The sequence below is a fragment of the Triticum urartu genome, chromosome 6A (genome assembly GCF_056163025.1).
Source record: "Triticum urartu cultivar PI428250 chromosome 6A, HENAU_Tu73, whole genome shotgun sequence".
Lineage (NCBI taxonomy): Eukaryota > Viridiplantae > Streptophyta > Magnoliopsida > Poales > Poaceae > Triticum > Triticum urartu.
In genome coordinates, this window is record NC_141878.1 from 406,946,975 (window position 1) to 406,967,622 (window position 20,648).

Genomic DNA, 20,648 nt, shown 5'->3' on the forward strand with positions numbered 1-20,648 from the left:
CGTCCAGTCACATCACTTGTTCCTAACCCTCCATCAAAGGTCTCCGATTTCATTGATCCAAATACTGCTGAATGGAAGGAAGGGTTAGTACGGACAGTGTTCACACCCTTCGATGCTGAAGAGATCTTGAAAATACCTCTGTGCACAAGGAACGTGACGGATTTCTGGGCCTGGCATGAGGAAAAGCGAGGTGTTTTCACCGTACGGTCGGCATATCACATGATCATGAGAACAAAACTGAGCAGGGAACGTTGGCTGTATGACAAAGAAGGCACATCAACAAGGGAAAGCGAGAAGTGGAGCTCTATTTGGCACATACAGGTCCCATCGAAGCTTTGGATGTTTGTATGGCGACTCGCTAGGCAGTCCATGCCGACTGGAGAGGTTCTTAATCACAGGAACATGGCCGATGAGGATACTTGCAGACTCTGTGGGGCTAAAGATACATGGAGACATGCGTTGCTGACTTGCTCCATGTCGAGAAGCATATGGGCTCTTGCACCGGAGGATTTTGTAGAAAAATTCATCCATATCCAGGAGGAGGATCCGAAGACGTGGCTCTTTACGTTACATGAAATACTGGATACAGAGGAGTTCACTCGCTTGGTGGTTACGGCCTGGGCAATTTGGGGAGCGCGGAGGAAAGCGGTATATGAAGAAATTTTTCAATCTCCATTCTCCACCAACAGCTTCATAACGCACTACTTGCTAGAATTAAAGCAAGCTTGCTGCCGAGTTCAACGACCAACGAGAATTTCTGATCCAAGACCGTCAACCTGGCTGCCTCCAACTCAAGGGTGTGCAAAACTAAATGCAGATGCAGCTATCTCCGTACACAGCAGGTATGGCGCAGTTGGCTCAGTTTGTAGAGATCAGCATGGGGTTTTCCTTGGAGCATCGACCATGGTTGTCAAACACATCACCGACCCAGCAACACTTGAGGCAATGGCGATTAGGGAAGCTTTATCCCTCGTGGCAGATCTTTATATCCAGGACATCCATGTTGCATCAGACTGCAAGACGGTGGTAGATGACGTGAAGAAGGGCACGGCCGCGGTTCATGGGTCTGTTATCAAAGAGATTATAGGCAGGTCTTCAGAGTTTCATTCTTGTAATATAGTTCATGAATTTAGGAGCTCAAATTTCGAAGCTCACAATCTTGCAAAGCACGCACTTACACTCCAAGTTGGCCGCCATGTTTGGTTAGGTCAGCCTGGAAATCTTATCTTCGTCCCTGTAAACATTGTGACGGGTTAAATAAAGGCTTTGCGAGGTTGTCTCAAAAAAAATCTCCCATAGTCGTCGAACGCGTCGCGCGTTAAAAAATATTTTGCCGTGCGCCCATCGTCTGATTTAGTGCGGCATACAGCGCTGACTCCAGCAGACGCGCTAAAATGCAGCGCGCACAGCTCCAGCAGTGCGTAAAAATGCAGCACGCGACTCTCACACAAACAACATATGCATTCCGAAACAGAAGCTAAAAGATCAAACACATACAAAAATAAATGAAATAAATAGTTCAATTTCGTTATTACAACTCAAACAAATAGTTTATCGTTCAATACAACAAATAGTGCAATAAAACACAACAAATAGTTCAACAATACAATATCAAACGCACAAATCATGATGCTCTTTGTCATCCATTCCATGCCCATCACTCCTCAATGAGATCCTTCTGAAGATTATTATGCGCTGCGGGATGTCGAATGGCATGATAGGAGGCAACAAAATGGGTCACCCTTTCAGCCCTCCGTCGCACTCGCACGGGATGTCCCAAGAGCTCATACTGAGAGTAGTCTATATCTTGGCCACGCTCATTCTCGATGATCATGTTGTGCATGATCACACAAGCATGCATGATGTACCAAAGCATTTTTTGATCCCAAAATCTAGCCGGTCCTCTCACAATAGCAAATTGGGCTTGCAAAATCCCAAAAGCTCTCTCCACATCTTTTCTAGCCGCCTCCTGAGCATTGTGGAAATCAAGATTTTTCTTACCTTCTGGCTTTTTCAACGGCTTCACAAAAGTTTGCCACTTTGGATAGATGCCATCCGCTGGATAATAGCCATAGTTGTATGTACGGCCATTTGCTACAAACTACACCGATGGCAAATCACCATTTGCAATCTTATTCATCAGTGGAGACCGGTTGACAACATTGATGCCATTCAAAGATCCAGGCATTCCAAAGAATGCATGCCAAATCCAAGTCTCTTGATCGGCCACTGCTTCAAGAATTATAGTGGAACCCTTTTTTTGGCCGTGGAATTGCCCATGCCATGCCTTTGGACAATTCTTCCAACTCCAATGCATGCAATCTATTGAGCCGAGCATACCAGGAAAGCCGCGAGCTTTGTTCTTCTCCAATAGCCTTGCGACACCTTCAGCACTGGGAGATCTCAAATACTCCTGGCCAAACACTTGCACAATTCCGACTGCGAAGCGCTTGACACAGATGATGGCTTGGCTCTCACCCATAGCCAAGTGATCATCAAATAAATCAGCCGGGATACCATATGACAACATACGCAAAGCAGTTGTCACCTTCTGAAAGGTGCTATGCCCGAGCTCTCCGGCGGCATTCCTCCTTTGTTGAAAAAACCGGTCATGGCTCGCTAGTTTCTCTGCAATGCGCCTGAACAACTCGGTGCTCATCCTAAACCGGCGATGAAAGTACAACTCCGGGTATGTGGGATTCTCCACGAAATAGTGCATCATCAATCTGTTATGGGCATCTATCCTATCCCTCCAAATTTTCTGCCGACCCATAACCGAACCATCGTGCTTCGGTTTTTTTATTGATGTGCATAGCTAGGATCATTGCAAGATCCCCCTCATCTTCCATATCAAATTCTTCTTCAGAAGAATCATATGACAAACTCATCTACAATGTTCAATACTATGCTATAAAAATAAACTACAATCAACATGCACCAAATTCATGAAGTTTGAGCAATACATACCTTGCAGGCGTTTTGTCGAACACCTTGCGGGCGCCGAGCGGCAGCGAGCGCCCGGGAGTTGTTCCTCAGAGGATGGACGCGCGCGAGCGGCAGCGGTGACTAGAGGGGGCGGGGGAAGCCGCCGCGGCGCGGGGATAGGCCGGGGAAGCGCCGGATGGCGCGGGCGGCGGTGGCGCCACGGCTGGAGGGGGGTGAGTTGCGAGCGAGTGCGCGAGAGTGCAGCGCGTGGGAGCGGGCGCAGCAAATAAGCGGCGTGCGATGGAGTTTCGGCCCGCGCGTTGAACTAGGTATGCCGCGCGCGCGGTTTTTGCGCACCCGCTCGAGCCAGTATACCGGTTGCACGCGCGCTAAAATGGGCAATTTTGCGGCGCGGCGTGATACGTCTCCAACGTATCTATAATTTTTGATTGTTCCATGCTATATTATATTCTGTTTTGGACATTATTGGGCTTTATTATACACTTTTATATTATTTTTGGGACTAACCTATTAACCGGAGGCCCAACCCAGAATTGATGTTTTTTGCCTATTTCAGAGTTTCGCAGAAAAAGAATATCAAACGGAGTCCAAACGGAATGAAACCTTCGGGAACGTGATTTTTGGAACGAACGTGATCCAGAAGACTTGGACCCTACGTCAAGAAAGCAACCAGGAAGGCACGAGGTAGGGGGCGCGCCTACCCCCCCCCCCAGGCGCGCCCTCCACCCTCGTGGGACCCACGTTGCTCCACCGACGTACTTCTTCCTCCTATATATACCTACGTACCCCCAAACTACCAGAGACGGAGCCAAAAATCTAATTCCACCACCGCAACCTTCTGTACCCGTGAGACCCATCTTGGGGCCTTTTTCCGGAGCTCCGCCGGAGGGGGCATCGATCACGGAGGGCTTCTACATCAACACCATAGCCTCTCCGATGATGTGTGAGTAGTTTACCTCAGACCTTCGGGTCCATAGTTATTAGCTAGATGACTTCTTCTCTCTTTTTGGATCTCAATACAATGTTCTCCCCCTCTCTCGTGGAGATCTATTCGATGTAATCTTCTCTTGCAGTGTGTTTGTTGAGACCAATGAATTGTGGGTTTATGATCAAGTTTATCTATGAATAATATTTGAATCTTCTCTGAATTCTTTTATGTATGATTGGTTATCTTTGCAAGTCTCTTCGAATTATCAGTTTGGTTTGGCCTACTAGATTGATCTTTCTTGCAATGGGAGAAGTGCTTAGTTTTGGGTTCAATCTTGTGGTGTCCTTTCCCAGTGACAGTAGGGGCAACAAGGCACGTATTGTATTGTTGCCATCGAGGATAACAAGATGGGGTTTATATCATATTGCATGAGTTTATCCCTCTACATCATGTCATCTTACTTAAAGCGTTACTCCATTCTTTTGAACTTAATACTCTAGATGCATGCTGGATAGCGGTCGATGTGTGGAGTAATAGTAGTAGATGCAGGCAGGAGTCGGTCTACTTGTCTCGGACGTGATGCCTATATACATGATCATACCTAGATATTCTCATAACTATGCTCAATTCTGTCAATTTCTCAACAGTAATTTGTTTACCCTCCGTAATACTTATGCTCTCGAGAGAAGCCACTAGTGAAACCTATGGCCCCCGAGTCTATTTTTCATCATATTAATTTCCTGTTAACAAGCTATTTCTTGTGTCGTTTTTATTTTGCTTTATTTACTTTGGACCTTTATCATAAAAATACCAAAAATATTATCTTATCATATCTATCAGATATCACTTTCGTAAGTGACCGTGAAGGGATTGATAACCCCTTTATTGCGTTGGTTGCGAGGATTTTATTTGTTTGTGTAGGTGCGAGGGACTCGTGCGTGGCCTCCTACTGGATTGATACATTGGTTCTCAAAAACTGAGGGAAATATTTATGCTGCTTTACTGCATCACCCTTTCCTCTACCAACGCAGTGCTCAAGAGGTAGCAAGAAGGATTTCTGGCGCCGTTGCCGGGGAGTCTACGCAAAAGTCAACATACCAAGTACCCATCACAAACCCTTATCTCCCACATTACATTATTTGCCATTTGCCTCTCGTTTTCCTCTCCCCCACTTCACCCTTGCCATTTTATTTGCCCTCTCTCTCCGTCCTCCTTCTCTTTCCCTATTTGCCTCTTTTTGCCTGTTTCTTGTTTGCTTGTGTGTTGGATCGCTTGCTTGTTGTTATGGCTAGTCCCCTATCTTCTCTGTTGTCTCTCGAAAATGAAGTTCTTAATTTTAAGCAAAGGGAAGGAGAAAATCTAAAAGACGCTTGGTATAGAATTTGCAATGCTCAAAATAGATCTACCAGGAAGCAATCTACTTCCGTTCTTCTCCGCAATTTTTATGTAGGCGCTACTCCTTGGCATAGATATATCCTTGATACCATTACCGGAGGGAATTTCTTGGGTAGCCATACTTTTGATTCTTATAATGTTATGATAGATTTGTTTGGCTCACCCCCTCTTTTGGTTAATGGAACTATGTTAACTTTGGAGCATGTAATGCAAAGACTTGAAATTATTGAAAATAAAGTTGCTAATGTAGAGTTAATTGAAAATTTGGATAAAAAGATCCACAACCAAATTACTCAATATGGATCTAAAGTAGGAGTCACTTTGAAAAATATTAAGGAGAAGGAACCCATAGTTAATGAAAGAATAAATCAGGATTCCACTAGAATCGATAAACTTGAGGGTATCATTACGAACTTGGGAACCGCTTTTTCTTCCGTAAAGAATACTCCAATTCCTCCAACTAAAATTGCCAAGCTTATGTATGTTCCTAAAAATAAGGGTGAATCCTCTAGCAAGGAAACCGTAGATCTCAAATCTATAAGTATTCATCCCAATCTTTTTTGCTATCATTAAGGAACCATTTGCTACAAATGATTTTTTCGATTTTGTGCCTAAAAGTTTGATAATTAATAAAAAGAAAGAAACTCCTAAGGGTGATAGATGTCTCATTAAATAATTTCCAACTAAATATGGCAATACCTAGATCTATCCTTGCTATTATGCCTAGCTAGGGGCGTTAAACGATAGCGCTTGTTGGGAGACAACCCAATTTTATTTTTATTCCTTGCTTTTTGCTCCTGTTTAGTAATAAATAATTTATCTAGCCTCTGTTTTGGTTGTGTTTTTGTGTTTAATTAGCATTTGTGCCAAGTAGAACCGTTGTGAAGACTTGGGGAAAGTCTTTTTGATCTTGCTGTAAAAACAGAAACTTTAGCGCTCACGAGAATTGCTGCCTTTTTTATTTGGAAAGTGATATTTAGTTAATTCTGTTTGAAGATGATTAATAGATAAATTCCTCACGTCCAGCAATTTATTTTGGAATTTTTGGGGTTCCAGAAGTTTGCGTTAGCTACAGATTACTACAGACTGTTCTGTTTTTGACAGATTCTGTTTTTCGTGTGTTGTTTGGTTATTTTGATGAATCTATGGCAAGTAAAATATTTTATAAACCACAGGCAAGTTGGAATACAGTAGGTTTAACACCAATATAAATAAAGAATGAGTTCATTACAGTACCTTAAAGTGGTGTTTTGTTTCCTTTCGCTAACGGAGCTCACGAGATTTTCTATTTTGAGTTTTGTGTTGTGAAGTTTTCAAGTTTTGGGTTAAGTTTTGATGGATTATGGAACAAGGAGTGGCAAGATCCTAAGCTTGGGGATGCCCATGGCACCTCAACCTTCTGTACCCGTGAGATCCCATCTTGGGGCCTTTTTCCGGAGCTCCGCCGGAGGGAGCATCGATCACGGAGGGCTTCTACATCAACACCTTAGCCTCTCCGATGATGTGTGAGTAGTTTACCTCAGACCTTCGGGTCCATAGTTATTAGCTAGATGGCTTCTTCTCTCCTTTTGGATTTCACTACAATGTTCTCCCCCTCTCTCGTGGAGATCTATTCGATGTAATCTTCTTTTGCGGTGTGTTTGTTGAGACCGATGAATTGTGGGTTTATGATCAAGTTTATCTATGAACAATATTTGAATCTTCTCTGAATTCTTTTATGTATGATTGGTTATCTTTGCAAGTCTCTTCGAATTATCAGTTTGGTTAGGCCTACTAGATTGATCTTTCTTGCAATGGGAGAAGTGCTTAGCTTTGGGTTCAATCTTGCGGTGTCCTTTCCCAGTGACAGTAGGGGCAGCAAGGCACGCATTGTATTTTTGCCATCGAGGATAACAAGATGGGGTTTATATCATAGTGCATGAGTTTATCCCTCTACATCATGTCATCTTACTTAAAGCGTTACTCTGTTCTTTTGAACTTAATACTCTAGATGCATGCTGGACGGCGGTCGATGTGTGGAGTAATAGTAGTAGATGCAGGCAGTAGTCGATCTACTTGTCTCGGACGTGATGCCTATATACATGATCATACCTAGATATTCTCATAAGTATGCTCAATTCTGTCAATTGCTCAACAGTAATTTGTTTACCCTCCGTAATACTTATGCTCTCGAGGGAAGCCACTAGTGAAACCTATGGCCCCCGAGTCTATTTTCCATCATATTAATTTCCCGTTAATAAGCTATTTCTTGTGCCGTTTTTATTTTGCTTTATTTACTTTGCATCTTTATCATAAAAATACCAAAAATATTATCTTATCATATCTATCAGATCTCACTTTCGTAAGTGATCGTGAAGGGATTGACAACCCCTTTATTGCGTTGGTTGCGAGGATTTTATTTGTTTGTGTAGGTGCGTGATACGTCTCCAACGTATCTATAATTTTTGACTGCTCCATGCTATATTATCTACTGTTTTGGACTATATTGGGCTTTATTTTCCACTTTTATATTATTTTTGGGACTAACCTATTAACCGGAGGCCCAGCCCAGAATTGTTGTTTTTTTGTGCCTATTTCAGTGTTTCGGGGAAACAGAATATCAAACGGAGTGCAAACGGAATAAAACCTTCGGGAACGTGATTTTCTCACCGAACGTGATCCAGGAGACTTGGACCCTACTCCAAGGAGTCAAAGAGGAGGTCACGAGGGTGGGGGGCGCCCCCCTAGGGCGCGCCCCCTGCCTCGTGGGCCCCTCAGTGCTCCACCGACGTACTCCTTCCTCCTATATATACACACGTACCCCCAAACGATCAGAACAGGAGCCAAAAACCTAATTCCACCGCCGCAACTTTCTGTATCCACGAGATCCCATCTTGGGGCCTGTTCCGGAGCTCCGCCGGAACAGGGTCGTCATCACGGAGGGCTTCTACTGAAGGAAATATGCCCTAGAGGCAATAATAAAGTTATTATTTATTTCCTTATAATCATGATAAATGTTTATTATTCATGCTAGAATTGTATTAACCGAAAACATAATACATGTGTGAATACATAGACAAACAAAGTGTCACTAGTATGCCTCTACTTGACTAGCTCGTTAATCAAAGATGGTTATGTTTCCTAACCATGAACAATGAGTTGTTATTTGATTAACGAGGTCACATCATTAGTTGAATGATCTGATTGACATGACCCATTCCATTAGCTTAGCACCAGATCGTTTAGTATGTTGCTACTGCTTTCTTCATGACTTATACATGTTCCTATGACTATGAGATTATGCAACTCCCGTTTGCCGGAGGAACACTTTGGGTGCTACCAAACGTCACAACGTAACTGGGTGATTATAAAGGAGCATTACAGGTGTCTCCAAAGGTAGATGTTGGGTTGGCGTATTTCGAGATTAGGATTTGTCACTCCGATTGTCGGAGAGGTATCTCTGGGCCCTCTCGGTAATACACATCACATAAGCCTTGCAAGCATTACAACTAATATGTTAGTTGTGAGATGATGTATTACGGAACGAGTAAAGAGACTTGCCGGTAACGAGATTGAACTAGGTATTGGATACCGACGATCGAATCTCGGGCAAGTAACATACCGATGACAAAGGGAACAACGTATGTTGTTATGCGGTCTGACCGATAAAGATCTTCGTAGAATATGTAGGAGCCAATATGGGCATCCAGGTCCCGCTATTGGTTATTGACCGAAGACGTGTCTCGGTCATGTCTACATTGTTCTCGAACCCGTAGGGTCCGCACGCTTAAGGTTACGATGACAGTTTCATTATGAGTTTATGCATTTTGATGTACCGAAGGTTGTTCGGAGTCCCGGATGTGATCACAGACATGACGAGGAGTCTCGAAATGGTCGAGACGTAAAGATTGATATATTGGAAGCCTATGTTTGGACATCGGAAGTGTTCCGGGTGAAATCGGGATTTTACCGGGTTACCGGGAGGGTTACCGGAACCCCCCGGGAGCTAAATGGGCCATAGTGGGCCTTAGTGGAAAAGAGAAGGGGCTGCCCTAGATGGGCTGCGCGCCTCCCCCCTCCCCTAGTCCTATTAGGACTAGGAGAGGTGGCCGGCCCCCTCCTCCTCTTTTCCCCCTCCGGGGAATCCTAGTTGGAATAGGATTGGGGGGGAGTCCTACTCCCGGAAGGAGTAGGACTCCTCCTGCGCCCTCTCCTCCTGGCCGGCGCCCCCTTCCCCCTTGGCTCCTTTATATACTGAGGTAGAGGCACCCCAAAGACACAAGTTGATCCACATGATCTATTCCTTAGCCGTGTGCGGTGCCCCCTGCCACCATATACCTCGATAATACTGTAGCGGAGTTTAGGCGAAGCCCTGCTGCTGTAGTTCATCAAGATCGTCACCACGCCGTCGTGCTGATGGAACTCTCCCCGACACTTTGCTGGATCGGAGTCCGGGGATCGTCATCGAGCTGAACGTGTGCTCGAACTCGGAGGTGCCGTAGTTTCGGTGCTTGATCGGTTGGATCGTGAAGACGTACGACTACTTCATCTACGTCGTGTCAGCGCTTCCGCAGTCGATCTGCGTTGGGTACGTAGACAGCACTCTCCCCCTCGTTGCTATGCATCACATGATCTTGCGTGTGCGTAGGAAATTTTTTGAAATTACTACGAAACCCAACATCTACATCATCATAGCCTCTCCGATGAAGTGTGAGTAGTTTACCTCAGACCTTCGGGTCCATAGTTAGTAGCTAGATGGCTTCTTCTCTCTCTTTGGATCTCAATACAAAGTTCTCCCCCTCTCTTGTGGAGATCTATTCGATGTAATCTTCTTTTTGCGGTGTGTTTGTTGAGACTGATGAATTGTGGGTTTATGATCAAGTCTATCTATGAATAATATTTGAATCTTCTCTGAATTCTTTTATGTATGATTGGTTATCTTTGCAAGTCTCTTCGAATTATCCGTTTGGTTTGGCCAACTAGATTGGTAGTTCTTGCCATGGGAGAAGTGCTTAGCTTTGGGTTCGATCTTGCGGTGTCCTTTCCCAGTGACAGAAGGGGCAGCAAGGCACGTATTGCATCGTTGACATCGAGGATAATAAGATGGGGTTATTTCACATTGCATGAATTTATCTGTCTACATCATGTCATCTTGCTTAAGGCGTTACTCTGTTTTTAACTTAATACTCTAGATGCATGTTGGATAGCGGTCGATGAGTGGAGTAATAGTAGTAGATGCAGAATCGTTTCGGTCTACTTGTCACGGACGTGATGCCTATATACATGATCATGCCTAGATATTCTCATAACTATGCTCAATTCTGTCAATTGCTCAACAGTAATTTGTTCACCCACCATAGAATACTTATGCTCTTGAGAGAAGCCACTAGTGAAACCTATGGCCCCCGGGTCTATTCTCATCATATCAATCTCCATCACTTTAATCTTTCTTTGCTTTTTTACTTTGCCTTTACTTTTTACTTTGCATCTTTATACCAAAAATACCAAAAATATTATATCTATCAGATCTCACTCTCGTAAGTGACCGTGAAGGGATTGACAACCCCTAATCGTGTTGGTTGCGAGTAGCTATCGCTTTGTGCAGGTACGAGGGACTTGAGCATGGCCTCCTACTGGATTGATACCTTGGTTCTCAAAAACTGAGGGAAATACTTACGCTACTCTGCTACATCATCCCTTCCTCTTCGGGGAAAACCAACGCAAGCTCAAGACGTAGCAAGAAGGATTTCTGGCGCCGTTGCCGAGGAATCTACGCAAAAAGTCAACATACCAAGTACCCATCACAATGCCTATCTCTTGCATTACATTATTTGCCATTTGCCTCTCGTTTTCCTCTCCCCCACTTCACCCTTGCCGTTTTATTCGCCCTCTCTCTCTCTCTCTCTCTCTATCCTCCCTCTCTATTTGCCTCTTTGCCTGTTTGCTCTTGTTTGCTCGTGTGTTAGATTGCTTGTTTGTCGCGATGGCTCAACCGAGATTTGATGATCTCCACCTCAAAAGGTTAGAGGAGATCGAAACCAACGTTAGGAAGTTTATGGTTTTGCAATTTGAGCATAATAATTTCTTTATAAACGAGCTTAAGGAACAAAAAAAGTTTTATGAGTTATATGGATAAAGAGCTAGATGATATGTCTAAAGAATTTGATGGTATAAGATCCCAAATTGCTCGTCTAGAAAAGATGACTGCTGAAATTTCGGATATGCAAGCCACCTTAGTCAATAAGATGGCCGCTAAACCGAATACCTATGAAAATCAAGATGAAAATATAAAAGTTATTGATGTGTCCCCTATTAAATCTTTATTTTGCAATATAAATCTTGATGAAACTGAATATGATCTTCCTTTACCTAGAAGGCGTTCTAAAAATTCGGAGTATTTAGATCTTTACGATGAAATTGATGAAAGTGGGATTGAAAGAAATAAAAATTTAGATGTTGATAAACCCACTATATTGGATTTCAAGTAATTTAATTATGAAAGTTGCTCTTTAATTGATTGTATTTCCTTGTTGCAATCCGTGCTAAATTCTCCACATGCTTATAGTCAAAATAAAGCCTTCACCGAACATATTGTTGATGCCTTGATGCAATCTTATGAAGAAAAACTTGAGTTGAAAGTTTCTATCCCTAGAAAACTCTATGATGAGTGGGAACCAACTATTAAAATTAAAATTAAAGATCATGAGTTTTATGCTTTGTGTGATTTGGGTGCTAGTGTCTCCACTATTCCCAAAACTTTGTGTGATTTACTAGATTTCCGTGATTTTGATGATTGCTCTCTAAACTTGCATCTTGCGGATTCTACTATTAAGAAACCTATGGGAAGGATTAATGATGTTCTTATTGTTGCAAATAGGAATTATGTGCCCGTAGATTTCATTGTTCTTGATATAGATTGCAATCCTTCTTGCCCTATTACTCTTGGTAGACCTTTCCTTAGAACGGTTGGTGCGATTATTGATATGAAGGAAGGGGATATTAGATTTCAATTTCCATTAAAAAGGGCATGGAACACTTTCCAAGAAAGAAAATAAAATTACCATATGAAACTATCATGAGAGCCACTTATGGATTGCATACCAAAGATGGCAATACTTAGATCTATCCTCGCTTTTATGCCTAGCTAGGGGCGTTAAATGATAGCGCTTGTTGGGAGGCAACCCAATTTTATTTTTATTCCTTGACTTTTGCTCCTGCTTAGTAATAAATAAATTATTTAGCCTCTGTTTTGGTTGTGTGTTTTTTGTGTTTAATTAATGTTTGTGCCAAGTAGAACCGTTGGGAAGACTTGGGGAAAGTCTTGTTGAACTTGCTGTAAAAACAGAAACTTTAGCACTCACGAGAACTGCTGTCATTTTTATTTTAAGAGTGATATTTAGTTAATTATTTTTTAAGATGATTAATAGGTAAATTCCTCACGTCCAGCAATTTATTTTAGAATTTTTTGGGTTCCAGATCTTGCGCTAGCTACAGATTACTACAGACTGTTCTGTTTTTGACAGATTCTGTTTTTCGTGTGTTGTTTGCTTATTTTGATGAATCTATGGTTAGTAAAATAGTTTATAATCCATAGAGAAGTTGGAATACAGTAGGTTTAACACTAATATAAATAAATAATGAGTTCATTACAGTACCTTGAAGTGGTCTTTTGTTTTCTTTCGCTAAGGGAGCTCACGAGTTTTCTATTTTGAGTTTTGTGTTGTGAAGTTTTCAAGTTTTGGGTGAATTCTTTTGATGGATCATGGAACAAGGAGTGGCAAGAGCCTAAGCTTGGGGATTCCCATGGCACCCCCGAGATAATCCAAGGACACCAAAAAGTCAAAGCTTGGGGATGCCCCGGAAGGCATCCCCTCTTTCGTCCATTTCCATCGGTAATTTATTTGGAGCTATATTTTTATTCACCAACATGATATGTGTTTTGCTTGGAGCGTCTTGTATTATTTGTGTCTTTGTGTCTTAGTATGCCACAATCATCCTTGCTGTACACACCTTTTGAGAGAGCCATACATGAATTAAGATTTGATAGAATACTCTATGTGCTTCACTTATATCTTTTGAGCTAAGTAGTTTTGCTCTATGTGCTTCACTTATATCTTTTGAGCGTTATAATTTTGCTCTATGTGCTTCACTTAGATCTTTTAGAGCACAGTGGTGGATTTGTTTTAAAGAAACTATTGATCTCTCACGCTTCACTTAAATTATTTTGAGAGTCTCTTAATAGCATGGTAATTTGCTTAATAATAATATGCTTGGTATTCAAGATTTGTGAAACTTTCTTTTGAGTGTGTTGAATACTAAGAAAAGATTGAAGCTTGATAATTGTTTTGAGATATGGAGGTGATAATATTAAAGTCATGCTAGTTGAGTAGTTGTGAATTTAAAGAATACTTGTGTTAAAGTTTGTGATTCCCGTAGCATGCACGTATGGTGAACCGTTATGTGATGAAGTTGGAGCATGATTTATTTATTTATTGTCTTCCTTATGAGTGGCGGTCGGGGATGAGCGATGGTCTTTTCCTACCAATCTACCCCCCTAGGAGCATGCGCGTAATACTTTGCTTTGATAACTTCTAGATTTTTGCAATAAGTATATGAGTTCTTTATGACTAATGTTGAGTCCATGGATCATACGCACTCTCACCCTTTCACCTTTGCTAGACTCTCTAATACCGCGCACCTTTCGCCGGTATCATACACCTACCATATACCTTCCTCAAAACAGCCACCATACCTACCTATTATGGCATTTCCATAGCCATTCCGAGATATATTGCCATGCAACTTTTCACCATCTAGTTCATCATGACACATTCATCATTGTCATATTGCTTAGCATGATCATGTAGTTGACACAGTATTTATGGCAAAGCCACCGTTCATAATTTCTTCATACTTGTCACTCTTGATTCATTGCATATCCTGATACACCGCCGGAGGCATCCATATAGAGTCATACTTTGTTTTAGAATTGAGTTGTAATCATTGAGTTGTAAATAAATAAAAGTGTGATGATCATCATTTAATAGAGCATTGTCCCCCAAAAAAGAGAAGGCCCAAAAAACAGAAAATAAATAAAAAAGGGCAATGCTACTATCCTTTTACCACACTTGTGCTTCAAAGTAGCACCATGATCTTCATAGTAGAGAGTCTCTCATGTTATCACTTTCATATACTAGTGGGAATTTTACATTATAGAACTTGGCTTGTATATTCCAATGATGGGCCTCCTCAAGTGCCCTAGGTCTTCGTGAGCAAGCAAGTTGGATGCACACCCACTAGTTTATTTTGTTGAGCTTTCATACATTTATAGCTCTAGTGCATCCGTTGCATGGCAATCCCTACACACTCAAATTGATATCTATTGATGGGCATCTCCATAGCCCGTTGATACGCCTAGTTGATGTGAGACTATCTTCCCCTCCTTTTTGTCTTCTCCACAACCACCATTCTATTCCACCTATAGTGCTATATCCATGGCTCACGCTCATGTATTGCGTGAAGATTGAAAAAGTTTTGAAACAGTTAGAGTATGAAACAATTGCTTGGCTTGTCATCGGGGTTGTGCATGATTTAAATACTTTGTGTGGTGAAGATAGAGCATAGCCAGACTATATGATTTTGTACGGATAACTTTCTTTGGCCATGTTATTTTGAGAAGACATAATTGCTTTGTTAGTATGCTTGAAGTATTATTATTTTTATGTCAATATAAACTTTTGTCTTGAATGTTTCGAATCTGAATATTCATATCACAATTAAGAAGATTTGCATTGAAATTATGCCAAGTAGCACTCCGCATCAAAAATTCTCTTTTTATCACTTACCTACTCGAGGACGAGCAGGAATTAAGCTTGGGGATGCCTGATACGTCTCCAACGTATCTATAATTTTTGATTGCTCCATGCTATATTATCTACTGTTTTGGACTATATTTGGCTTTATTTTCCACTTTTATATTATTTTTGGGACTAACCTATTAACCGGAGGCCCAACCCAGAATTGCTGTTTTTTTGTGCCTATTTTAGTGTTTCGGAGAAACAGAATATCAAATGGAGTCCAAACGGAATAAAACCTTCGGGAACGTGATTTTCTCACCGAACGTGATCCAGGAGACTTGGACCCTACTCCAAGGAGTCAAAGAGGAGGTCACGAGGGCGGGAGGCGCCCCCCCCCTAGGGCACCCCCTGCCTCATGGGCCCCTCGGTGCTCCACCGACGTACTCCTTCCTCCTATATATACACACGTACCCCCAAACAATCAGAACAGGAGCCAAAAACCTAATTCCACCACCGCAACTTTCTGTATCCACGAGATCCCATCTTGGGGCCAGTTCCGGAGCTCCGTCGGAAGAGGGTCGTCATCACGGAGGGCTTCTACATCATCATAGCCTCTCCGATGAAGTGTGAGTAGTTTACCTCAGACCTTCGGGTCCATAGTTAGTAGCTAGATGGCTTCTTCTCTCTCTTTGGATCTCAATACAAAGTTCTCCCCCTCTCTTGTGGAGATCTATTCGATGTAATCTTTTTTGCGGTGTGTTTGTTGAGACCGATGAATTGTGGGTTTATGATCAAGTCTATCTATGAATAATATTTGAATCTTCTCTGAATTCTTTTATGTATAATTGGTTATCTTTACAAGTCTCTTCGAATTATCCGTTTGGTTTGGCCAACTAGATTGGTAGTTCTTGTCATGGGAGAAGTGCTTAGCTTTGGGTTCGATCTTGCGGTGTCCTTTCCCAGTGACAGAAGGGGTAGCAAGGCACGTATTGCATCGTTGACATCGAGGATAACAAGATGGGGTTTATTTCATATTGCATGAATTTATCTCTCTACATCATGTCATCTTGCTTAAGGCGTTAATCTGTTTTTAACTTAATACTCTAGATGCATGCTGGATAGCGGTCGATGAGTGGAGTAATAGTAGTAGATGCAGAATCATTTCGGTCTATTTGTCACTGACGTGATGCCTATATACATGATCATGCCTAGATATTCTCATAACTATGCTCAATTCTGTCAATTGCTCAATAGTAATTTGTTCACCCACCGTAGAATACTTATGCTCTTGAGAGAAGCCACTAATGAAAAATATGGCCCCCGGGTCTATTCTCATCATATCAATCTCCATCACTTTAATCTTGCTTTGCTTTTTTACTTTGCCTTACTTTTTGCTTTGCACTTTATACCGAAAATACCAAAAATATTATATCTATCAGATCTCACTCTCGTAAGTGACCGTGAAGGGATTGACAACCCCTAATCGCGTTGGTTGCGAGTAGCTATCACTTTGTGCAGGTACGAGGGACTTGAGCGTGGCCTCCTAATGGATTGATACCTTGGTTCTCAAAAACTGAGGGAAATACTTACGCTACTCTGCTGCATCATCCATTCCTCTTCGGGGAAAACCAACGCAAGCTCAAGACGTAGCAGTGCGAGGTACTCGTGCGTGGCCTCCTACTGGATTGATATCTTCGTTCTCAAAAACTGAGGTAAATATTTACGCTGCTTTACTGCATCACCCTTTCCTCTTCAAGATAAACCAACGCAGTGCTCAAGAGGTAGGACGGCGCTAGTTTGACGCGGCTGTTGGAGATGCTCCAACGGTGCTATTGATGGAGCGGTCCATTTTGGGTAGGGTTTCATCTAATTTCTTTCCTGGTTTAACTTGTTGTTTTTTCGACCACAAGTTTTACATCTGGTTTCTTGCTGAGGTTTATTTTCGAGGTATTGGTTTTAGCTGGGGGTTTCATTGTTTTTAGATTACATTTATTCCTTTGTTGTTTTTCTTTCATGCCCTAATAATTTGTATGTTTCCTTTTTCATTTGAATTATTTTTAGACCTCTTTTTTTATAAACTATATGTATAAACATGTTTTTTAAAATTAAATCAGCATTTTTTTAAATGTGTGAACAATTTTATAATTATAAGAAAATTGTATATTAAATGATTTTAAATGCAATTCAGAAAAGAAAACCACATAAATATTTGTTAAAAATTTGTGAACAGTTATTTATAGGTAGGAACTTTTTTGAAGAAAATTTTGTTTTCACTTTTTAAAATACATGAAATATATAAATATTTTTACCAAAATATATGTAAAATACATGAAATATATAAATATTTTTACCAAAATATATGAACACTTTTTAAAATTACCTAACATATGAATTATACGAAAAACATTGTCCAAAGTGCATCATGCTGTTTATAAAAATAAGTGAACAAGATTTGAAAGAAACCAACAAATTTTAACTTAGCACGACTTTTTTTAAAAAATTATCAAAATGTATGAAATACTTCTATTTTTTTGTAAATCTCATTAAATTGATTAAATAGTGAATACTTTATTAAAATTTCAAAATAATGAATTCGAACAATAAAACGAAAAAAGTAGCAGGAAATGGAAAACAAATTCAGCCTAGCTCGAAATCCACTGATGATCGCTTGGATCGCTGATATCTCGTTGGCGACTGCTAGGCACCGGCGCACCGGCCCAAAGTTGGGCCGGTCGCCTAGCAGTCGTCCGATTGGCGCTCCCGTAACCGTCCGATTCATCATCTCCTCCCCCGCACTTCTTCTTCCTCCGTACGAGGCAACCCCGCACGCCCCCATTGCCGCATCGAGGTCGCCCATGCTCCCCCGCACACCCCACCAAGCTCGTCGCATGCCTTGCAAAGCTCGTGGATCTCAAAAAACAGCCGGTTGCCGCTCCCCCATAGTGCCCCCCTCGCCAGATCCGGCCGCCGCCCTGATAGATTGCAACTTCATCGGTGCCGCTCGCCAGCGGCACGGTCATGCGCGCCCATGTTGCAACCTCACCTCTCCCCCTGGATGCAGCTCCTATGTAGCAAAAAAACATGTCGATGGAAGCTTTTGCTCTTGCCATTTGAAACAAAATAAAGTCTCGGTGTTGCTGTCGCAGAAATTGCTCTAGTCGATGCAGCAAAAAAATATGATGTTCCCAGCTCAAGTGTTCGCCGGTTGTAGCAAAACAATTTGCGGTTCCAGCTCCGGCATCGGGCAGTGGCAACAAAAAATGCTCCGTTGGTTGTAGCAAAATCCCTCGCCTGTAGTAGCAAAATTTGATGACGGTTGTAACAGAAAAAGCCACCATCGCAGTAGGTCGCAGCTCTACCCTGATGGATGTAGAAATTCCGTTGCTGGTAGTAGCAAAATTCGACGATGGTTGCAGCTTCTGGCTCAGCTGGTTGCAGCTTCCAGGGGTGGAGGTTCGCTCGTCGGAGTGGAGCTGAGTGGAGCTTCCATGGCGGTGTTGCGGGGGTGCGCGGGCGGGTTGTAGCAAGATGTGATGCCGGGGGTAGCAAATTGAGCACGCGGCAGGGTGGAAGCTGGCCATGGCTGCTCGGGAGAGAGGGGATGATGAATGGGAGGTAGAAGAGGGGAAAAGGCGATGGTGGTGGGCCAAGGGAAACAGGTGGCATGTGGGGGAGGTTGCGAAGGGTGCTGCCAGCCGCGCGATGAGGGTGGATCCAGTGGATTGCGTGCGTCCGACCCAATGGTTCGGCCGACGCGCCGTTCACAAACATTACCCTATCTCGTTTGTGAGGTCGCTTGCTTGCTCCATACGTGCTGGTTCCATCCCCCCTTTTTTTTCCTTTTTCATTTTCTATTGTTTTTTCTTTCTTCCCTAAAAAGATATATTGTTTTTCTTTTGATTATTTTTTTGTTTCTTCACCGGGTTTCTTCAGTTTTCTGTTTTCCATTGTCTGTGTCATTTTTTCATAGTTTTACCCTTTTTTATTTTCTTTCTTTTCCTTCTTTTTTTCTTTGTCAGATTTGCTATTTTTTTGCTTTTTATTTCTTTGTATATTTGTGTTTGATTGGTTTTCTTTGACTTTTTCTGTATATATCAGGAACATTTTTATAAAACGTTTAATATTTCCCAAATAGGTGGTTAACATTTTTTTCACAACTTATATTTTCTGATGTCTATTTTTTTCATACACATTGTACATTTTTGCATACTAGAAACATTTAATATATACACGTTTAACATTTTGGAATACATGATTGGCATTTTTAAAACATATATTTTTATGTCTATTTTATTTATAAACATTATACATCAGTATCATTTTATATATACATGTTTATCATTTTCGAAATACATTATTAAAAATTATAAAATATAATTTTTCTTATGTCTACTTTCACCATACATATTGTACATTTTTTGTATACATCTGTAACGTTTTTTATGTACACATTTAATGTTTGTCTAAATACATGATTAAATTTTTTTAATGTACTTTTTTTGTCCTCTTTTTTGCACATATTGTAAAAAAATTGTATACATTGGAAACATTATATATATATATATATATATATATATATATATATATAACTAGGACTTTTTTAATGCATGGTTAACATTTTAAAAAAAGAGCTTATAATATTTTTATTTCTACTTTGTTCCATAAACTTTTTACATTTTTTGTGTACGTCAATAACATATTCCTACACACAACTAACATTGTTATCTTGTATGTAAAGTGAATAGCATGGGAGGTCCGAACATAGCTCTCGCGATATTTCCCTCGGAGGTCCGAACAAGTAAATAGCATGGGCAACACTAAAAAAAAGTAAATAGCATGGGCAACGCTAAAAAAAGTAAATAGCATGGGCCACCGGCAGCAAAAAAAAGGGCCATTGCTCTGGAATATTTTCTATCAATTGCAACACCGCTGTACGCTGTTCACCCATGACTGTTGTCTTCTCCGGCCTGCATCTGTCATGGTCGCAGTACATACATCGTGCATGCCATTAGCTGTTGGCCGTCATGTATGGAGAAATCCGTATGATACTATATATGTACCTGTAAACATTTTATTTGATCAATAAACAGTTGTGAGATTCCCGTAAAAAACATAGCGCATGTGCGTAGCTCTCTCTCCAAAAAATAATGCAGCAATATAAACTCATTTTGAAAATTCTGTTACAACCGACGTCGGGGATCCAAGTCTCGCGCTACCGCGGTTGTTGATTTGGCGAACGATGGTTAAGTTTTGGAAATGGTATGTGTTGACGACATTTTTCTTACATTGTTTGTTATATGTGTTGTTTTCATTATGGTGTCTATATTTTGCATTTCATCCTTATTTTATTTGGTTTCATACCATTTGAGATAGACGACTGATGTGCCTTTCAGAAACCTTATAGTCCGTCTAACTAGTGGATCTTTTGGTCTTCAACACTTTATACAATCATGGAAGAACATCAAGATACGGAATACAAAGTTAACAGTCGTGGACAACTTTCAAAGACATTGTTTTCGCATTTGGTTACACTGAGGGTTCTTGTTTTTTCAACGTAGGCATTCAATGAAATCAGACCATTTATCTAGAAAGAAAGGTGAAGA